General features: G+C 37.5%; 1 protein-coding gene across 6 annotated transcripts in view; it reads right to left on the reverse strand.

The window, feature by feature from the left end:
- The window catches only part of chl1b (cell adhesion molecule L1-like b), a 225,820-nt gene extending 206,120 nt beyond the window's left edge, over positions 1-19,700 (reverse strand). For 4 of the 6 annotated variants that reach the window (XM_062045707.1, XM_062045698.1, XM_062045690.1 and 1 more), the window contains exon 1: positions 19,483-19,698. The gene's annotated coding sequence lies outside the window, so the exon portion shown is untranslated. Of the gene's footprint in view, positions 1-19,482 lie in introns of all 6 variants that reach the window. The other 2 variants (XM_062045716.1, XM_062045725.1) reach the window with 2 other exon arrangements.
- Between the last annotated feature and the right edge of the window lie 911 nt (positions 19,701-20,611).

The following is a 20,611-nucleotide window of genomic DNA, read 5'->3' on the forward strand; positions in this document are numbered from 1 at the left end:
TATCGGACATCCCTAGTAAGAAAATAAAAGTATAATCGCCTCATTATATTATTGCCTATGCTTTTGGTTATTTGATTTTTTGTATGTAGAAATTGATGGATAACTTGCTTCGCAAGTGAAAGTGACACGCAGATATTTAAGTATGTATTGTTATTTTTACAGACTATCATACGGTATACAATGATTAGGGTTGCTAAAAAATGTTTTTTATCACATTCAAATCCCGATTTTGTTTGTAATTTTCAAAAATAGAATTTATTTGATTTTTTCGGCGATCTCTATGCTAACTTGGTGCACATGTGTAACACGTCAGCAACCAAAAATAGGTTTTGTAACCTGTAAGCTGTTTTGTTAAGGCGTTGTTATTATTATACCAAATAATACAATGAAAAAATCTGTTTGAATCGAGAATCGTGTAGAATCGAGTATCGATTATGAATCAAATCCTCACCCCAAGAATCGGAATCAAATGGCTATGTACCCAAAGATTCACACCACAATTGAATATTTGTATATATATATCAAAGTTTAAAACATATGAATGTTTTTGGTCAAAATTGAAACAATGAAAACATTTAGTAAGAAAGATGAAGTATCCACATTATTCGCAGGCCACGTTAAAAGACGTGTCGGGCCGGATCTTGAGTTTGACACATGCCTAGAGCAGTGTTTTTCAACCACTGTGCCGCGATACGGTCTGGTGTGCCGTGGGAGATTATGTAATTTCACCTAATTGGGTTAAAAATATTTTTTACAAACCAGTAATTATAATATGCAAATGTGCCGTTGTTGAGTGTCGGTGCTGTCTAGAGCTCGGCAGAGTAACCGTGTAATACTCTTCCATATCAGTAGGTGGCAGCAGGTAGCTTTGTTGCTTTGTAGATGTTGGGAACGACGACGATGGTTTGCAGGTAAAAAGGTATCTAACGCCTAAACCAAAAATAAACAAAAGGAGAGTGCCGCTAAGAAAAGGCATTGAAGCAAAACAAAGCTAAAACTGAACTGGCTGCAAAGAAAACAAAAACAGAATGCTGGACGACAGCAAAGACTTACAGTGTGTGGAGCAGACGGCGTCCACAAAGTACATCCGTACATGCAATGACAATCAACACCAAAATAGAAGCGCAAGACAAGAACTAAAACACTACACACAGGAAAACACCCATAAAATCTAAATAAGTCACGGGGTGATGTGACAGGTGGTGACAGTACACCTACTTTGAGACAAGAGCTATAGTGATGCATGGTTGGTTATGGTTTGAAATCATATCCAACAATTGCGAGAACGACTTTTTACTGTCAATATCGGCCGCTGAGATTCATTTTGTTTATGTTTTCTGCTGGTGGTGTGCCTTGGGATTTTTTAAATGAAAAAAATGTGCCTTGGCTCTGAAAAAGTTGAAAAACAACGGCCTAGAGGACGGTAGAATTGATGAAGCGCGCCGTAGCGGTTAGGTGGCATTAACTTCAAAGTGACACTAACTCTTACTCGAAAGCAAAAACATGGCAAATTTTGCTGCAACTTTCCGGAAAATGTGCCGCAAATTCAGGCGTTTTAGGCCGCCAAGGTACTCTGAACATTGCCAATGCTGTCACATTTATCAACACAGGAAACAATTGATCAAACTCAATGGATAATAGTAGCGCTGAAGAAGAAATGTGGGCGTTAGAATAAGTGGGTGTGATAAGCAGAAGGATTCAAGTAGGGTCCTTCCAATTCCAACACTGAATTCCTGCCACATTGGTAGTAAAATACATCAATCATAAGCACGTCAGACGCATTCCATTGGATAAGAAAAAACCTTTTAATTGTGCAATAGTGTTATTAATTCACTTGGTAGCAAATATCTGTTTATACACTTCACTTTTAGATCATGAAATGGAACAAAACAATAAAAAACATGATCAGAAGCTTAGCCCTGGTCCATATGCATGATTGGTTGAGTTTGGCAGAGGAAACAACTTCAACAAAACCCTGATCTGAAGCCCACGAAACACATTTGGGTTTACATAAACCAGATAGTGAGCGAGCAGGCCTTCTCTCAGGTCCATGCATGGGTCCGTTGTTCTTATGTACTGTAGAACATTTTTTCAAAAGAGTTCAAGCTGCAGTATTTTCTTCCAGTCTTATTACATCTGGGTGTTGTGGTCAAATTGACTTTTTACTAATCAAACCTACCAGTTTGTAAGAGTCTGTTCTAAAAGACAAAGTACACAAAACAAATTGTTTAAGTTTGCTTATGGGCAAGTCATTAGAGGTGTCCAACAATATCATAGACTACAATGCAGGGACGTTCTTGAATAAAAAATGCGGATTTTCTGGAGTCCTTCCTCTCTACTTAGGGCCTGACCTAAAATAAATCAGTATTAAATAGCATTTGCAGTACTATTAGTGGCCGTGTTGCGGGTGATCTACCCAGACTCTGTGCACAACTGATAAAAAGTGCAAATGTGGTGCAGACCACCTTATTTAAATACGGTTTGTGTGTGCACTACATCAGCTGGCACCATGGAGACACTCATTTCCCTCCACGTTTATGACATCATATGCTACAATCTGTGCTATTTCGTTATGTTGTGGAATATGACACCCACAAGTGTATTATAAACCACCTTTTAGTAGGCGCCGTTGTTAGGATTTTGCATTTGGAATGATCCATCGCGGGAAAATGCATATTGCAAGGAATCTTTTCACACAGAAGATATAGTATATGGAAAAGAAGAACGCCATTTGTTAGAATAATCATGTATATACATTACCGTTCAAAAGTTTGGGGTCACCCAAACAATTTTGTGGAATAGCCTTCATTTCTAAGAACAAGAATAGACTGTCGAGTTTCAGATGAAAGTTCTCTTTTTCAGGCCATTTTGAGCGTTTCATTGACCCCACAAATGTGATGCTCCAGAAACTCAATCTGCTCAAAGGAAGGTCAGTTTTGTAGCTTCTGTAACGAGCTAAACTGTTTTCAGATGTGTGAACATGATTGCACAAGGGTTTTCTAATCATCAATTAGCCTTCTGACCCAATGAGCAAACACTTTGTACCATTAGAACACTGGAGTGATAGTTGCTGGAAATGGGCCTCTATACACCTATGTAGATATTGCACCAAAAACCAGACATTTGCAGCTAGAATAGTCATTTACCACATTAACAATGTACAGAGTGTATTTCTTTAAAGTTAAGACTAGTTTAAAGTTATCTTCATTGAAAAGTACAGTGCTTTTCCTTCAAAAATAAGGACATTTCAATGTGACCCCAAACTTTTGAATGGTAGTGTATATTATCACACAACTTTATGCTTAAGGGCCGATGCTATAGTTATCTGTATTTTTGTATCTGTGCAAAGCTGGCAATCCAAAAAATCAGTGTTGTGTCCAGACTTGGCCTGCTGACTGCCAAAGCTGAACATCGGGTACCGGGACGCAGACAAAGCAGAGACAAGGCGATAGCACCAGCGTCAACACATTTGCATTTTTGTATAATCATATATTGTGTCTAACTGGAGTTGTCGAGATTACCCCCTACCCTCAGCGACAGCTTCAGTGATGTAACAGGAACCTTCCAAATAAATAGAGGAAACACGCGGGCTGGACTTTTAGAACGTAGTTTGGATCTGTAACTAGAATACAGCCCAAAACACGTGTCTCCTCATTGAGCCAAATTGAACTCTGTCTCTGCACAATTCCTTGCTTCTCGTCTGTTTAATAATGTCATCGGTGTTTGAACCTGACACCATTACCTAAATCCCAAACATACACCAAAACAAATCAATTGAATTAGTTTTAATCAGCCCTTTAAATAATCCAACATCTATAGAATAAAAAAATGATATTGATGAATAAAGACTACCGGTATGTATTCTAAATAAAAATTTCTCACATTCCATATATGTTGATACCCACACGGATAGAAGATTATCTAAAAATAGTCAGTCTTTGCAGCTTGATTGCCTCCTTTCTCACAGCCGTTTGTGTGTATCTGTGTCAGTTTGACATTCTGGACATGTTAATTATAGACACACAACAGCGGCCGCAGAACAGTTTCAGTCTTGATAAATGACATTGCGGGTACTAAAAGGGTTGCACGCTCAGTTTTTCACATTTGAGAGACGCAAATATCTGCACAGAAGCTGAGTACATCAGTTTTGCGTCACATTTGCGCAGACGTTTAGTAGATCAGGCCATTAGTGCACAGAGTAGAAACTTATCGAGGCTGCCCAAGCATTTCTGCTTTGCGCTGAGGGCACAACAAGTTAAAGTTTGAAAAAAATATCAGTGCGTCACAAGGTAAGAACCGCACAACAATCACAGTTATGGTCGGGCATTCAGCGTTGCCATGGCAATGGCAGAGACATTATCGACCGTCTTACAACTCAGTGGACCATCCACATTCCATTGAATCTAAAATTCTCAGGTAAAATGACATTTTCCTTCTTACCATGCATATATACTGTTAAAGGGAAACTGCACTTTTTTATATATAAAAAATGTGCCTATAATTCACAATCATTATGAGAAAAGAACACCTCTGTCTTTGTTATGCATTCCAACTAGTAAATACATGTAAATAAAAGTTTGCTTACAATGGAGCCAATAGGAGATACACTATATTGCCAAAAGTATTTGGACAGTCATCCAAATGATGAGAATCAGGTGTCCTAATCACTTAGTCCGGTGTATAAAATCAAGCACTTAGGCATGGAGACTGTTTCTACAAACATTTGTGGAAGAATGGGCCGCTCGCAGCGTGGAACTGTCACAGGATGCCACCTGTGCAACAAATCCAGTCGGAAAATGTCCTCCCTCCTAAGTATTCCAAAATCAACTTTATTATAAGAAAAGTGAAGAGTTTAAAGGCCTACTGAAACCCACTACTACCGACCACGCAGTCTGATAGTTTATATATCAATGATGAAATCTTAACATTGCAACACATGCCAATACGGCCGGGTTAACTTATAAAGTGACATTTAAAATTTCCCGGGAAATATCCGGGTGAAATGTCGTGGTATGATGACGTATCCGCGTGACGAAGTCAGTTTAACTGAAGTTATGGTACCCTGTAGAATCCTATACAAAAAGCTCTGTTTTCATTTCATAATTCCACAGTATTCTGGACATCTTTTGCAATTTGTTTAATGAACAATGAAGGCTGCAAAGAAGACAGTTGTAGGTGGGATCGGTGTTTTAGCAGCGGACTACAGCAACACAACCAGGAGGACTTTGTTGGAGAGCAGACGCGCTAGCCGCCGACCTCACCTTGACTTCCTACGTCTCCGGGCCGCCAAACGCATCGGGTGAAGTCCTTCGTCCTTCCGCCGATCGCTGGAACGTAGGTGAGCACGGGTGTTGATGAGCAGATGAGGACTGGCTGGCGTAGGTGGAGAGCTAATGTTTTTAGCATAGCTCTGTGCGGTCCGGTTGCTAAGTTGCTAAGTTAGCTTCAATGGCGTCGTTAGCACAGCATTGTTAACCTTCGCCAGCCTGGAAAGCATTAACCGTGTATTTACATGTCCACGGTTTAATAGTATTGTTGATTTTCTATCTATCCTTCCAGTCAGGGGTTTATTTGTTTGTTTCTTAATGCAGTTAAAGCATGATGCTATCACGTTAGCTCGGAGCTAAAGCATTTCGCCGATGTATTGTCGTGGAGATAAAAGGCACTGAATGTCCATTTCGCGTTCTCCACTCTCATTTTCAAGAGGATATAGTATCCGAGGTGGTTTAAAATACAAATCTGTGATACACAATAGAAAAAGGAGAAAGTGTGGAATCCAGTGAGTCAGCTTGTACCTAAGTTACGGTCAGAGCGAAAAAACATATATGTATTTCACTGAATTCTAGTCCGTCACTCTAACGTTCCTCGTCCACAAATCTTTCATCCTCGCTCAAATTAATGGGGTAATCGTCCGAAGCGCTCTACCTGCGTTGAAAACAATAGGAAAATATGAGGGAGTGAACGACTGACAACGTCACGCTACTTCCGGTAGGGGCAAGGTTTTTTTTTATCAGAGACCAAAAGTTGCGAACTTTATCGACGTTGTTCTATACTAAATCCTTTCAGCAAAAATATGGCAATATCGCAAAATGATCAAGCATGATGACACATAATGGATCTGCTATTCCCGTTTAAATAAAAACATTTCATTTCAGTAGGCCTTTAAGAACAACAGCAAGTCAGCCACCAAGTGGTAGGCCACGTAAACACTATGCGCTTCAGCAGATGCTGAAGCGCATAGTGCAAATACTTTTTGCACAGTCAGTTGCTACAGAGCTCCAAACTTCATGTGACCTTCCAATTAGCCCACGTACAGTACGCAGAGAGCTTCATGGAATGGGTTTCCATGGCCGTGCAGCTGCATCTGAGGCCTACATCACCAAGTGAGGTGGGGGGGGGGGTGTATATTGTAGCGTCCTGGAAGAGTTAGTGCTGCAAGGGGTTCTGGGTATTTGTTCTGTTGCATTTATGTTGTGTTACGGTGCGGATGTTCTCCCGACATGTGTTTGTCATTCTTGTTTGGTGTGGGTTCACAGTGTGGCGCATATTTGTAACTGTTAAAGTTGTTTATACGGCAACCCTCAGTGTGACCTGTATGGCTGTTGACCAAGTATGCGTTACATTCACTTGTTCGTGTGAAAAGCCGTAGATATTATGTGATTGGGCCGGCACGCAAAGGCAGTGCCTTTAAGGTTTATTGGCGCTCTGTACTTCTCCCTATGTCCGTGTACCACTGCGTACAGCGGCGTTTTAAAAAGTCATAAATGTTACTTTTTGAAACCGATACCGATAATTTCCGATATTACATTTTAAAGCATTTATCGGCCGATAATATCGGCAGTCCGATTTTATCGGACATCTCTAGTTACATGTATCTATGAATGTGCCTGTTACTACATGACATCCTTACAATGTGTGTATAAAACGCTGATGTAAATTTTTGGACATTTTTTCAGCGCGTTATAGGCAGAAAAGAACGACTCCATTGTAAGTGAACTTTTGCTCGCATTTATTTACTAGTTAGAATGCATTAAAAAAAAAAACATAAGTGTTCTTGTCTTTCATAAGGATTGTGAATGATAGGCAACATTCCACCCTCTGAAAGGCTTTGCACTGTATCTGCCCATTGAGGAAGAAAAAAAATATGTTTCTCGTTTCATTCGTCCTGTTATACATTCTTCCAAGACACAGAGCGCACAACTGTAATCAATGGCAGGTGCAACAAGGAGTGTCTGTATAGAGGAGCTTATTTAAACAGGTGAAGCCTGCATTTATCTTCAATGCACATCCACCATCAGAGGGGACAAAAGCAAAGACAACAAGGTGTGTTTGCAACACTCCTCTCTGCGTCTTTTCAACTCTGATGCAGATGAAAGAGCTCCCATAGTGCAGTGTAGTGTTGTCCCGATACCAATATTTTGGTACCGGTACTAGTAACAAAATAATTTAGATACTTTTCGCTACTTTTGTAAATAAAGGGGACAACAAAAAATGGCATATTGGCTTCATTTTACAAAAAATCTTAGGGTACATTAAGCATATGTTTAGTGAACGTGAGGGGGGGCATAGTTTGAGGAGAGAACTCAATTTTAAAATTCAGATGAGAAATTCCACCATGAAAAGTTTTCGCATTTCCATCACAGGTGTCAAGTTGTGGAACAATCTGAGCGAAGTACATAAGCAAAGTCCAAGCATCAATGTTTTTAAAAGAATGTACAAAAATATATTGTTCACAGGATATAGTGAACTGCACTAAGAGTCAGTAGGTTTGTATGTGTATGTATATGTATACTATGTATACACGCTGTTGTGTCACATTCATAGTTACTTGTTAAATGTGTGTTGTAGATATATATATATATATATATATATATATATATATATATATATATATATATATATATATATATATATATATATATGTACATACTTATATATATATATGTACATACTTATATATGTAAATGTATTTATATTACATAACATTTTTATATACTATTATTATTATTATTATTATTAAACATACAGTAAGTAATAAGAGGGGTGGGAGTACATACGTTTTTACTTCTTCTCACTCGTTTTTGGATATGTTTACATGAATGTTTATTTTCATTTCTTGTTTCTTTTGCTTTTTATTATTACTATTATTATTATTATTATTATTATTGTTTTTGTTATTCATTCTTGAATGAATTTGTTGTTTTTGTTTTGTCTACATATTCCAAATAAACATGAATTTAAATGAAATGAAATGAAATATGTTTCTTATTGCAAGTTAAAGTTAAATAAAGAAAAAAAAAAAAGTGTGCTTACGGACTGTATCCCTGCAGACTGTATCGATTTATATTGATATATAATACATATTGTGTTTTTTATGTTGATTTAATTTTTAATTTTTTTTATTTATTTTTTTTATTTTTTTTATTTTTTATTTTTGTAATAAAGAAATACAATCATGTGTGCTTACGGACTGTATCCCTGCAGACTGTATCGATTTTTATTGATATATAATGTATATATTGTGTTTTTTATGTTGATTTAATTTTAAAAACATTTTTAAAAAATGTTTTTTTTTAACTTTTTAATTTTTTTATTTCTTGTGCGGCCGCGGCCCGGTACCAATCGGTCCGCGGACCGGTACCGGGGCGCGGCCCGGTGGTTGGGGACCACTGTTCAAGACAACTTGTCTTTTAATAGTAAGTAAGTAAACAAAGGCTCCTCATTTAGCTGCTGACGTATGCAGTTCTATTATTTTGTCAAAATTATGAAAGACAAGTGGTAGAAAATTAATTATTAATCTACTTGTTCATTTACTGTAAGTATCTGCTTACTTTCCCACTTAACATGTTCTATCTACACTTCTGTTAAAATGTAATAATCAGTTATTCTTCTGTTGTTTGATACTTTACATTAGTCTTTGGATGATACCACAAATTTGGGTATCAATCCGATACCAAGTCGTTACAGGATCATACATTGGTCATATTCAAAGTCCTCATGTGTCCAGGGAGTTTATAAACATAATATACATTAAAAAAAAACGAAGATGATGTTCTGATGCCAAAAAATATTGATGTAATCATAGTAGTATCCACTAGATACGCTCCTGTACTTGGTATCATTACAGTGGATGTTAGGTGTATATCCACCAATGGCCTTTGTTTACATTTTGACCCCAATGAGCTTGATTGATTGATTGATTGAAACTTTTATTAGTAGATTGCACAGTACAGTACATATTCCGTAAACTTGACCAATAAATGTTAACACCCGAATAAGTTTTTCAACTTGTTTAAGTCGGGGTCCACGTTAATCAATTCATGGTAGATACGGTGTGCTACGGTGTGTAGTGAAGCATGTTTAGCTATTCCTCGTCCTGCAGGGATGATACTTGTAAGAAACGTACGTTATTTGTCGCCATGGAGACGAGGATTAGTGATTTAGAAATAGCTAAAACACTGCCGACTGGGGCTGGACTTTAGCTGCTAGCTAGCTAGCTACCCATGTCTTAAAGCACCTATTCTGGTGGGCGTTTCAGTGTTATAACTTCACCTTTATTTTCAGTTGTCAGGCCAAAATGCGTCTGTTCTCCCTTTTCTGTCTACACACTGTGTCTGCTTGTAAGTACTCTGTGATTGTGCACTGCCGAACATGCTCATGTGCTCGTAAACCAGCAATGACACGACATGACGACGATGGAGACGTGGAGGGGTTGGGACTACGCCTTTTCAGAGGCGGTGTAGTACCGAAAATGATTCATTAGTATCGCGGTACTATACTAATACCGGTATACCGTACAACCCTAATGCAATGTTTTCTTGATATCGGTGGAAACATTTCACGAGTGCGCCAACAGCTTAGATATGACAAACGAGCCTGTCTCTGATCACAAAGAATGCCCTGTTTGCCGCATTTTGGTGATTTAACTGATTAAAAGCATGGAAAAGGGGTCCATGAAATTCACCAGGTTGGAGCTGCATATTAAGAGGGCTCGGGACCGGCTGACATGGGAGATGGTCAACACTTTGCTTGTCCAATTACTGGCTCTTGCTCAAATTGTTTGGTGAGAAGCATTCGACCTACTTCTGGACACAAAGCACCACTGCCCTGAATACTGAGAGGCTGAGGACCCTGTGTGATGACAAGTGCCGGTACAAGCTCTTGTCTTTGGCCTAGAATTGAAATGCAGGCAACTTACCTGGTAATTATTGTCTATGGGGGGGGTGCTGCTGTACATTTGGTGGGACCATAAATAGGATCTGCGCCACTAGAAGAGCAGCTTGAGATGATTACATTAATTAATGTCACGCCGACCTTCAGAAGGTCCACACATGAGAACGGTAGCTGAACACTAATAGAAGTAGATTTAAAACTGTTTCTCAACCTGGGCCACCAAAAAATATATATATTTCTCAGCTTTGGACAGTACTCAGTTGTAATACACCTTTTCACCACTTGTGGCGGTAATGATGATCTCATACAAACAGAAGAAGTCTAAAGAAAGCCAAAGAGAAGTTTTTTAACCGCAACAATTATGACTAAGGCGCACTTAAAATGATTTATTTCACCTTATAACCCAGTGCACCTAATGTACAGAATTACTGCCGTGCTTACCGACCTCAAAGCTATTTTATTTGGTACACTGCAAAAAGTCAGTGTTCAAAAACAAGGAAAAAAAAATACAAAAATGAGGGGTATTTTTCTTGAACTAAGCAAAATTATCTGCCAATAGAACAAGAAATTTCAGCTTGTCAAGACTTTCCAAAACAAGAAAAATTAGCTAACCTCAATGAACCCACTTTAAAATAAGTATATTCCCACTAATAACAAGTACACTTTTCTTGGAAGAAAAAAAAAAATCCATTATCTTGACATAATGATATGCGCTCGGCATCATGATTTTTTTCTTCATGCTTGAAATAAGAAATTATTACCGTATTTTTCGGAGTATTTTTAAAAAAAAAGTATTTATTTATTAATTTTTTTATTATTATTATTATTTTTCGGAGTATAAGTCGCTCCGGAGTATAAGTCGCACCGGCTGAAAATGCACAATAAAGAAGGAAAAAAACATATATAAGTCGCACTGGAGTATAGGTCACATTTTTTGGGGAAATTTATTTGATAAAACCCAACACCAAGAATAGACAAGGTAATTTAAAATAAATAAAGAATAGTGAACAACGGGTTGAATAAGTGTACGTTATATGACGCATAAATAACCAACTGAGAACGTGCCTGGTATGTTAACGTAACATATTATGGTACGAGTCACTCAAATAACTATAACATAAAGAACATGCTACAAGTTTACCAAACAATTTGTCACTCCTAATCGCTAAATCCCATGAAATCTTATACGTCTAGTCTCTTACATGAATGAGCTAAGTAATATTATTTGATATTTTACGGTATTGTGTTAATAATTTCACACATAAGTCGCTCCTGAGTATAAGTCGCACCCCCGGCCAAACTATGAAAAAAACTGTGACTTATAGTCCGAAAAATACGGTACTTTAAAAAAGTAGTTTTATACTTGTGAGTGTTGATGACACAGCTTTGCAACACTTGATATTCTAGTTTCAAGCATGTTTTACTCAATATAGGTCATCAAATCTCAGCAACAAGCTGTAATATCTTAATGAGATAATTTAGGACCAAAACCCTTAAAACAAGTAAAACACTCTACATAAAATCTGCTTAGAGAGAAGAATTATCTTATAAGACAGAAAATAAGCAAATATCACCCTTATTTGAGATATTTAATCTTACTTAGATTTCAGTTTTTGCAGTGTACATGGTGGAATGATAAGTGTGACCAGTAGATGACAGTCAAACATAAGAGATACGTGTAGACTGCAATATGATGGCAGTCACACATAAGAGATATGTGTAGACTGCAATATGACTCAAGTAAACAACACCAAAATTGTACATGTCCCATTGAAAATATAGAACATTACACACGCCGCTCAAAAATCTATCAAAATGTTTGAGTACGGGGCGGCATGGCGTGGTGGGTAGAGCAGCCGTGCCAGAAACCTGAGGGTTGCAGGTTCGCTCCCCGCCTCTTGCCATCCAAATCACTGCCGTTGTGTCCTTGGGCAGGACACTTCACCCTTGCCCCCAGTGCCGTTCACACTGGTGAATGAATGATGGGTGGTGGTCAAAGGGGTCGTAGGCGCGAACTGGCAGTCTACCCCAGGGCGGCTGTGGCTACATAATGTAGCTTATCACCCTGAATGTGGAGTGAGTGAATGAATGATGGGTTCCCACTTATCTGTGAAGCCCTTTTGAGTGTCTAGAAAAGCGCTGTATAAATCTAATCCATTATTATTACGACTTTGGTAAGCTATGAAGCCGCACCGCTTGATGGATTGTACTGTGCTTCAACATTATGTTGTGTGTATAAGGTAAGACATATTATCTGGCGTTTTGTTTTGCAATATTATGCAAAAGAGACTTTTCTCACTTTCTGGTACCTGCTGATCTGTATTTGGGATCTGCATAAGTCCTGAAAATTTGCATGCTTCCGCCTTTGTAGCCCGTGCCGACTCCATAGTCGATAAGCTTCTTCTTTTTCTCTATCTTCTTGTTATGGGACATTCATCCTCCGCTGTTGCCATTTCTAATATAAAGTAGTGTAAAGTTATTACCGTAATTTCCGGACTATAAGCCGCTACTTTTTCCCCTCGTTCTGGTCCCTGCGGCTTATACAAGGGTGCGGCTTATTTACGGCCTGTTCTTCTCCAACACCGACGAAGAGGATTTCGGTGGTTTTAGTACGCAGGAGGAAGACGATGACACAATGATTAAAGACTGACTTTTCATATACCGGTAGGCTGGTTATTTTGATAACGTACAGGCGAGCACTTTGTATTACTTTGCACCGTTGTATTATTTGTACTCTGCACGAATGCTGTTCGCCATGTCAAAGATGTGAAAGTTTGATTGAATGATTGAAAGATTTATTGTTAATAAATGGGACGCTTTGCGTTCCCAAACAGTCATCTCTGTCCCGACAATCCCCTCCGTGGTAGCAGGAACCCCTATATACTACGCTAATTACACATCAAAACCCTGCGGCTTATAGTCGGGTGCGGCTTATATATGGAGCAATCTGTATTTTCCCCTAAATTTAGCTGGTGCGGCTTATAGTCAGGTGCGGCTTATAGTCCTGAAATTACGGTACTTCTATCTGTCAGTAAACTTGCCATGAAAGCGCTAAAACATACCGGTGTAGTGAGTTTACATTATTCACCCAAGGAACTTTAGTTATTAGAGAGTTCCGATCGGACGTTTTTTTCACGGGACACATTTCCGGCTTAGTTATAGCGCATCCTAAAGCGACTGTCAGATAGTGGCTTGAAGATGATCTGTAAAACATCATCTATGCAACATTTTGACCAAATAACCAACATTACATGTTATGTAGACCACAAGGAAGTGTTTTACATTTAGAAAAAAAAAAATAACATGACTCCTTTAATGCGCCCTATAATCCAGTGCCCGTTTTGTATGAAAATAGACCTGACTCGACCCGCGCGCCTTATAATCCGGTGCGCCCTATGGTCCGGAAAATACGGTAATTGATGAATCATTGCAGCTCTATATACAGACAAATATGACCTGCATGTATCGTGTCCTGAGCAATGATAAGCATACTTGCCAACCTTGAGACCTCCGAATTCGGGAGATGGGCGGGAAGGGGGGGGGGGGGGGGGGGGAGCTGTTGTGGGCGTGGTTGCGCGGGCGGGGTTGAGGTGCAGGCAGCATACCACTTCCCCTTCGAGCTGTCCTGGATGAAATGAAATTATTTTTTTCCAATCATTTTGGAACTTGCAAGCGCATTTCTTCGTCTTACTCGTCGTCGCCATGTGTCTTCTTCGTTCTTCTGCTTAGTCTCCTTCCTGTTTGTGTGTGCAGTTGTGCACTGAGCTCCAAAAGTCGTAGATGTTATTGTAGCGTCCCGGAAGAGTTAGTGCTGCAGGGGATTCTGGGTATTTGTTCTGTTGTGTTTATGTTGTGTTTTGATTGATTGAGACTTTTATTAGTAGGTTGCACAGTGAAGTACATATTCCGTACAATTGACCACTAAATGGTAACACCCGAATACGTTTTTCAACTTGTTTAAGTCGGGGTCGGTGTTACGGTGCGGATGTTCTCCCGAAATGTGTTTGTCATTCTTGTTTGGTGTGGGTTCACAGTGTGGCGCATATTTTTAACAGTGTTAAAGTTGTTTATACGGGTACCCTCAGTGTGACTTGTATGGCCGTTGACCAAGTATAAGTTGCATTCACTGGTGTGTGTGTGTGCTTGAAATTAACGTTATCATTAAACCAGTTTAAAGATCATACAACGTGTCAGCATTTCTTGACATCTTCGAGTAAAGACCATTGTTAAACCCGACTAACGCTACATTTTTATGTGACTGGGCCGGCACGCTGTTTATATGGAGGAAAAGCGGACGCCTGGACAGCATGCAGCTGTTAAGGGGTGAAGGTTTCAGGTGAGAGAGGACGCTAAAGGCAGTGCCTTTAAGGCACGCCCCCAATATTGTTGTCCGGGTGGAAATCGGGAGAAATTCGTGAGAATGGTTGCCCCGGGAGATTTTCGGGAGGGGCACTGAAATTCGGGAGTCTCCCGGGAAAATCGGGAGGGTTGGCAAGTATGATGATAAGTGAAAAACATGATCAAAAAGATGAGTAACATCATATTGGCGTCTGCAGTGTTGACAAACCACACCAACAACGGTCACAATCTGATTTTACACCAGTTCCACATGTGTGAGGAATTTGCATTTGGTGTAAATATTCATAAGTGAGATGCGTCTGGTGAATAAATTCATCAACGGTTACACACACACACACACACACACACACACACACACACACACACACACACACACACACACACACACACACACACACACACACACACACACACACACACACACACACACACACACACACACACACACACACACACAGACAACCCACCGATTACAGAAAGCAATATGAGTAACAACTGCTGCACCAATCTTCCATAATGTGATTTTAATCACACTCGCTTCTCTCATCAGTCACACATTTACACTCGCAGCGTCGTGTTTCCTGCACAACATGTGGCGCTCTTACTTGCTAACTTACAATTTCACATTGTTATAACTAATCTGCTAAAAAATGTGTTAGTTCATTAAAAGTCACCCCATGAAAGACACTATTCCACAATATTAATTTACGCCGCTCATTAAAAGCTGGGGTTGGAAGGATCTTTACTGTGTGGTAAAAAAAAAAAAAGATTGATTATATTTATTTCCGTAAGTTTTAGGACTGTGAGTCTTTGGGCACCACACGATTCGCTTTGATTCGTGGGAGTAACGATTCCATGCAGAATCAATTCTTCATTCAAAATGTATACTTTTTGAACAACATTGGATGCCAGTTCTATAATCAACTGCATTACTCCATAAAATAAATTAAAAAGAGCTCAAATAGTTGTTTATATTACAAAATAAGTCAAATACAAATAAAGCATATATGGGCATCTGCATTAACAATATGATTTGCCAGAGTGTTTTTTAAAAAAAATTTTTTAAAATGTTTTAATAGATTAAGAATCGTTACAATTAAAGATGTCCGATAATATCGGGCTGTCCGATATTATCGGCCGATAAATGCTTTAAAATGTAATATCGTAAATTATCGGTATCGGTTCGGAAATTATCAGTATCGGTTTCAAAAAGTAAAATGTATGACTTTTTAAAACGCCGCTGTACGTAGTAGTACACGGACGTAGGGAGAAGTACAGAGCACCAATAAACCTTAAAGGCACTTCCTTTGCGTGCCGGCCCAATCACATAATATCTACGGCTTTTCACACACACAAGTGAATGCCGTATAAACAACTTTAACACTGTTACAAATATGCGCCACACTGTGAACCCACACCAAACAAGAATGACAAACACATTTCGTAACACAACATAAACACAACAGAACAAATACCCAGAACCCCTTGCAGCACTAACTCTTCCGGGACGCTACAATATACACCCCCCCGCTACACCCTACCCCCCCCCCCCCCCCCCACACACACACACACACCACCACCACCTCAACCCCGCCCACCTCAACCTCCTCATGCTCTCTCAGGGAGAGCATGTCCCAAATTCCAAGCTGCTGTTTTAAGGTATGTTAAAAAAAATAATGCACTTTGTGACTTCAATAATAAATATGGCAGTGCCATGTTGGCATTTTTTTCCATAACTTGAGTTGATTTATTTTGGAAAACCTTGTTACATTGTTTAATGCATCCAGCGGGGCATCACAACAAAATTAAGCATAATAATGTGTTAATTCCACGACTGTATATATATCAATATCGGTTGATATCGGAATTGGTAATTAAGAGTTGGACAATATCGGAATATCGGATGTCGGCAAAAAAGCCATTATCGGACATCTCTAGTTACAATTAATATACGCAAAATATTCGGAAATCAATTTATTTTATTTTTTTTATGTTACTTAAAATAACCGGTTTTGTTTAACAAAATCCTACCCAAACATTTAATAAAGTCAAATACAAATAAAGCATATATGGGCATCTACATCAACAATATAATTTGGACAGTGTGTCTGGACAGGGCAAATGCCTAAAAAAATAAATAAATAAAATAAAAATAAAAAACTTTTTTGATTTTTTGAATCGATTAAGAATCGTTACAAATCATTCGAAAATCGATTTGTTTTACACCCCTAGTAAATATCCATTATCCTTCCATTCAAAGCAATTTGTTATCATTTTTTTTTTAACAAGTTTTTTTTCACAATATTTTTTCACAATTGTATAAAATGGAAGGAATTCATGAATGCACATCAATACTTTTTTTTTTTTTTTTAACATTGGGTGCCAGTTCTATAATTAACTACATTAACCCATAAAATAGATCTACATCATCCATCATCTATCATCTATCATCATCATCTATCATATACATCAACAGTATGATTTGCCTGAGTGTATGGACAAGGCAAATCAAATTAAAAAAACATAATTTAAAATTGTTTTGCTTTTTTTTTTTTTTTAATCGATTAACAATTGTTACAAATCATTGAAAAAAAAAAAATTGTTTTATCTCTGTATTAATTATCCATTATCCTTCTGTTCGGAGCAATTTGTTAGAATTTTTTTTTAACGACTTTTTTTAAACAGTATTTTTTCACAAGCGTATAAAATGCAGGAATACATGACTGCGCATCACTACTTTATTTTTTTATTTTTTAAAAATTTTTTTAACATTGGGTGCCAGTTCCCTAATTAACTACATTAACCCATAAAATAGATTTACATCATCTATGATCTATCATCATCATCCATCATCTACATCAACAATATGATTGCCTGAGTGTCTGTACAGGGCAAGTAAAAAAAAAAAACATTTGATCTTTTGAATCGATTAAGAAACGTTACAAATCATTCAAAAATCGATTGTTTTATCACCCTTAATTTTTTGAACAAGTTTTTTTTAGCAAAATTTTTTCCACAAGTGTATAAAATGGAAAGAATACATGACTGCGCATCAATGTTTTTTTTATTTTTTATTTGTATTTTTTTAAATTGGGTGCCAGTTCTATAATTAACCACATTACCCTATAAAATCGATACATATATTACTTTAAAAAATACAAATAAAACATATATGAGCATCTACATCAACAATATGATTTGCCTGAATGTGGACAGGGCAAAAAAACCCCCAAAAAAACGATTAAGTATCGTTCCAAATCATTCGAAAATCGATTTTTTTTTAACACCCCTAGTAAATATCCTTTATACTTCCATTCAAAGCAATTTGTTATAATTTTTTTTTAATCAAGTTTTTTTGAACATTATATTTTCACAAGTGTATATAATGGAAGGAGTACATCCTTTTAAAAAAAAATGTATTTATGTATTTCTTTTAACATTGGGTGCCAGTTCTATAATGAACTACATTAACCCACAAAATAGGTCTACATCATCTATCATCTATCATCATCATCTATCATATACAGTACATCAACAATATGATTTGCCTGAGTGTATGGACAAGGCAAATCAAATTAAAAAAATATAATTTAAAATTGTTTTGCTTTTTTTAATCGATTAAGAATTGTTACAAATCAATCAAAAAAATATATATATTTTTTAATCTCTGTATTAATTATCCATTATCCTTCTGTTCAGAGCAAGTTGTTATACATTTTTTTTGACGACTTTTTTTAACAATATTTTTTCACAAGCGTATAAAATGGAAGGACTACATGACTGTGCAACACTACTTAATTTTTTTTTATTGTATTTATTTTTTTAACATTGTGTCCCAGTTCCATAATTAATTACATTAACCCATAAAATAGATCTACATAATCTATGATCTATCATCTACACCAACAATATGATTGCCTGACTGTCTGTACAGGGCAAATAAAAAAAATAAAAACAATTGATTTTTTGAAACGATTAAGAAACGTTACAAATCATTCAAAAATCGATTGTTTTATCACCCTAATTTTTTTGAACAAGTTTTTTTTAGCAATATTTGTTCCACAAGTGTATAAAATGGAAAGAATACATGACTGTGCATCAATATTTATTTATTTATTTTTCTTTTATTTTATTTTTTTAAATTGGATGCCAGTTCTATAATTAACTACATTACCCTATAAAATCGATACATATATTACTTTTAAAAAATACAAATAAAGCATATATGAGCATCTACATCAACAATATGATTTGCCTGAATGTGGACAGGGCAAAAAAAAAAAAAAAATCGATTAGGTATCGTTCCAAATCATTCGAAAATCTATTTTTTTTAATACCCCTAGTAAATATCCATTATACTTTCATTCAAAGCAATTTGTTATAATTTTTTTTTAATCAAGTTTTTTTGAACAATATATTTTCACAAGTGTATAAAATGGAAGGAATACATCCTTTTTTTTTTAAATGTATTTTTTTTTTTTTTTTTAACATTGGTTGCCAGTTCTATAATTAACTACATTACCCTAAAATAGATACAGATATTACTTAAAAAAACATACATGGGCATCTACAGCAACAATATGATTTGCCTGGATGTGTCTGGACAGGGCAACCCCCCCCCCCCCAAAAAAATTTTTTTTATTAAGAATTGTTAAAAATCATTAGAAATTAAAACATTTTTTATACCCCTAGTAAAAATCCATTAACCGTCCATCCACAGCAATTTGCTAGAATTTGAACAATATTTTTTCACAAGTGTATGAAATGGAAGGAATACACGACTGTGCATCTCTCAAATGACTTATTTCAAGGTTGTGCTCTTGAAAGAAACCAAAACCAAAAGCAGGCAGAACTGCGGCTGCCATAGAAAGTGCAGCAACTAAACTTCTCAGTGAGAAAATGTCACTCAGGACCATGCATGTTCACAAAACAACCATTCTTGCAACTAACCTTCTGGTGCAGTCCGAGGCAGCTCTCTGCAAAGTTGGCTAAAATCCCCAAAGGTTCGACGGAGAGCAGATGGATGTGCAGCGTGTTGCGCCTTCCACGCAGTGAGTGGGTCTGAGTCTGGACCAGCCTCCCCTCCTCCTCCTCCTCCTGTGGATGCTGCTTGTGACGCTCCCCCAGTCTCTGGAAGAAGAAGAAAAAAAAGTAACAGCGGTTTCTTCCTCCGCCTTCACAAAGGCAGACTCAAATAAAAGCGGGGACCCTGTCGCAGTCAATAGGTTTTAGAAAAAAAAAAACCCCATGGCAACGCAGAAAAAGCGGTGCGCAACTTCCCCACGTCGTGACCGGGTTAAAGCAGTCGCCCCCCGCCCAAATAAAAAAAAAACCCCAGTGACGGCGACGTTATTCTGCGTGCAGCTCCGGAATGAACAGGTTTTATTGGGAGGAGGTGCAGGGATAGGGAACATTCAGGATTCAGGATGCAGTTCATTTGGGGATGGAAGTGAATTGTTTTAAAGTACTGAACTAAATCACTATGATATTTGCTTGGAACAATTTACAAAGACTGCCAGTCTCGTGTAAGGGGAGGATATGTTTATGTGTACAGTACAGTAGGGATGTAGGGGGACCCATTCCTGGATGGATCAAACATGATAAGTAGGTGGTGGGTAGGGTTGTCCCGGTACCATTATTTGGGACAAAGGGGTCCACCAAAATAAAATGTATTTCGATACTTTTGTAGATAAAAGGGGTCCACAAAAAATGCAAATATTGGCTTTATTTTATTTCAGATCTTGGTACCGGTACCAAAATAAAATACATTTTGATACTTTTATAGGTAAAAGGAGTCCACAAAAAATGACAATATTGGCTTTACTGTAATTTCAAATATTGGTACTGGTACCAACATAAAATATACAGGTATTTCGATACTTTTCTAGATAAAAGGGGTCCACAAAAAATGCCAATATTGGCTTTGTTTTATTTCAAATCTTGGTACCGGTACCAGGTACCAACATCAAATATATTTTGATACTTTTCTAGATAAAAGGGGTCCACAAAAAAATGCCAATATTGCGTTATTTTATTTCAAATGTTGTTGCCGGTACCAACATAAAATATATTTAGATAC

The sequence above is a fragment of the Entelurus aequoreus genome, linkage group LG01 (assembly GCF_033978785.1).
Source record: "Entelurus aequoreus isolate RoL-2023_Sb linkage group LG01, RoL_Eaeq_v1.1, whole genome shotgun sequence".
Taxonomy (NCBI): domain Eukaryota; kingdom Metazoa; phylum Chordata; class Actinopteri; order Syngnathiformes; family Syngnathidae; genus Entelurus; species Entelurus aequoreus.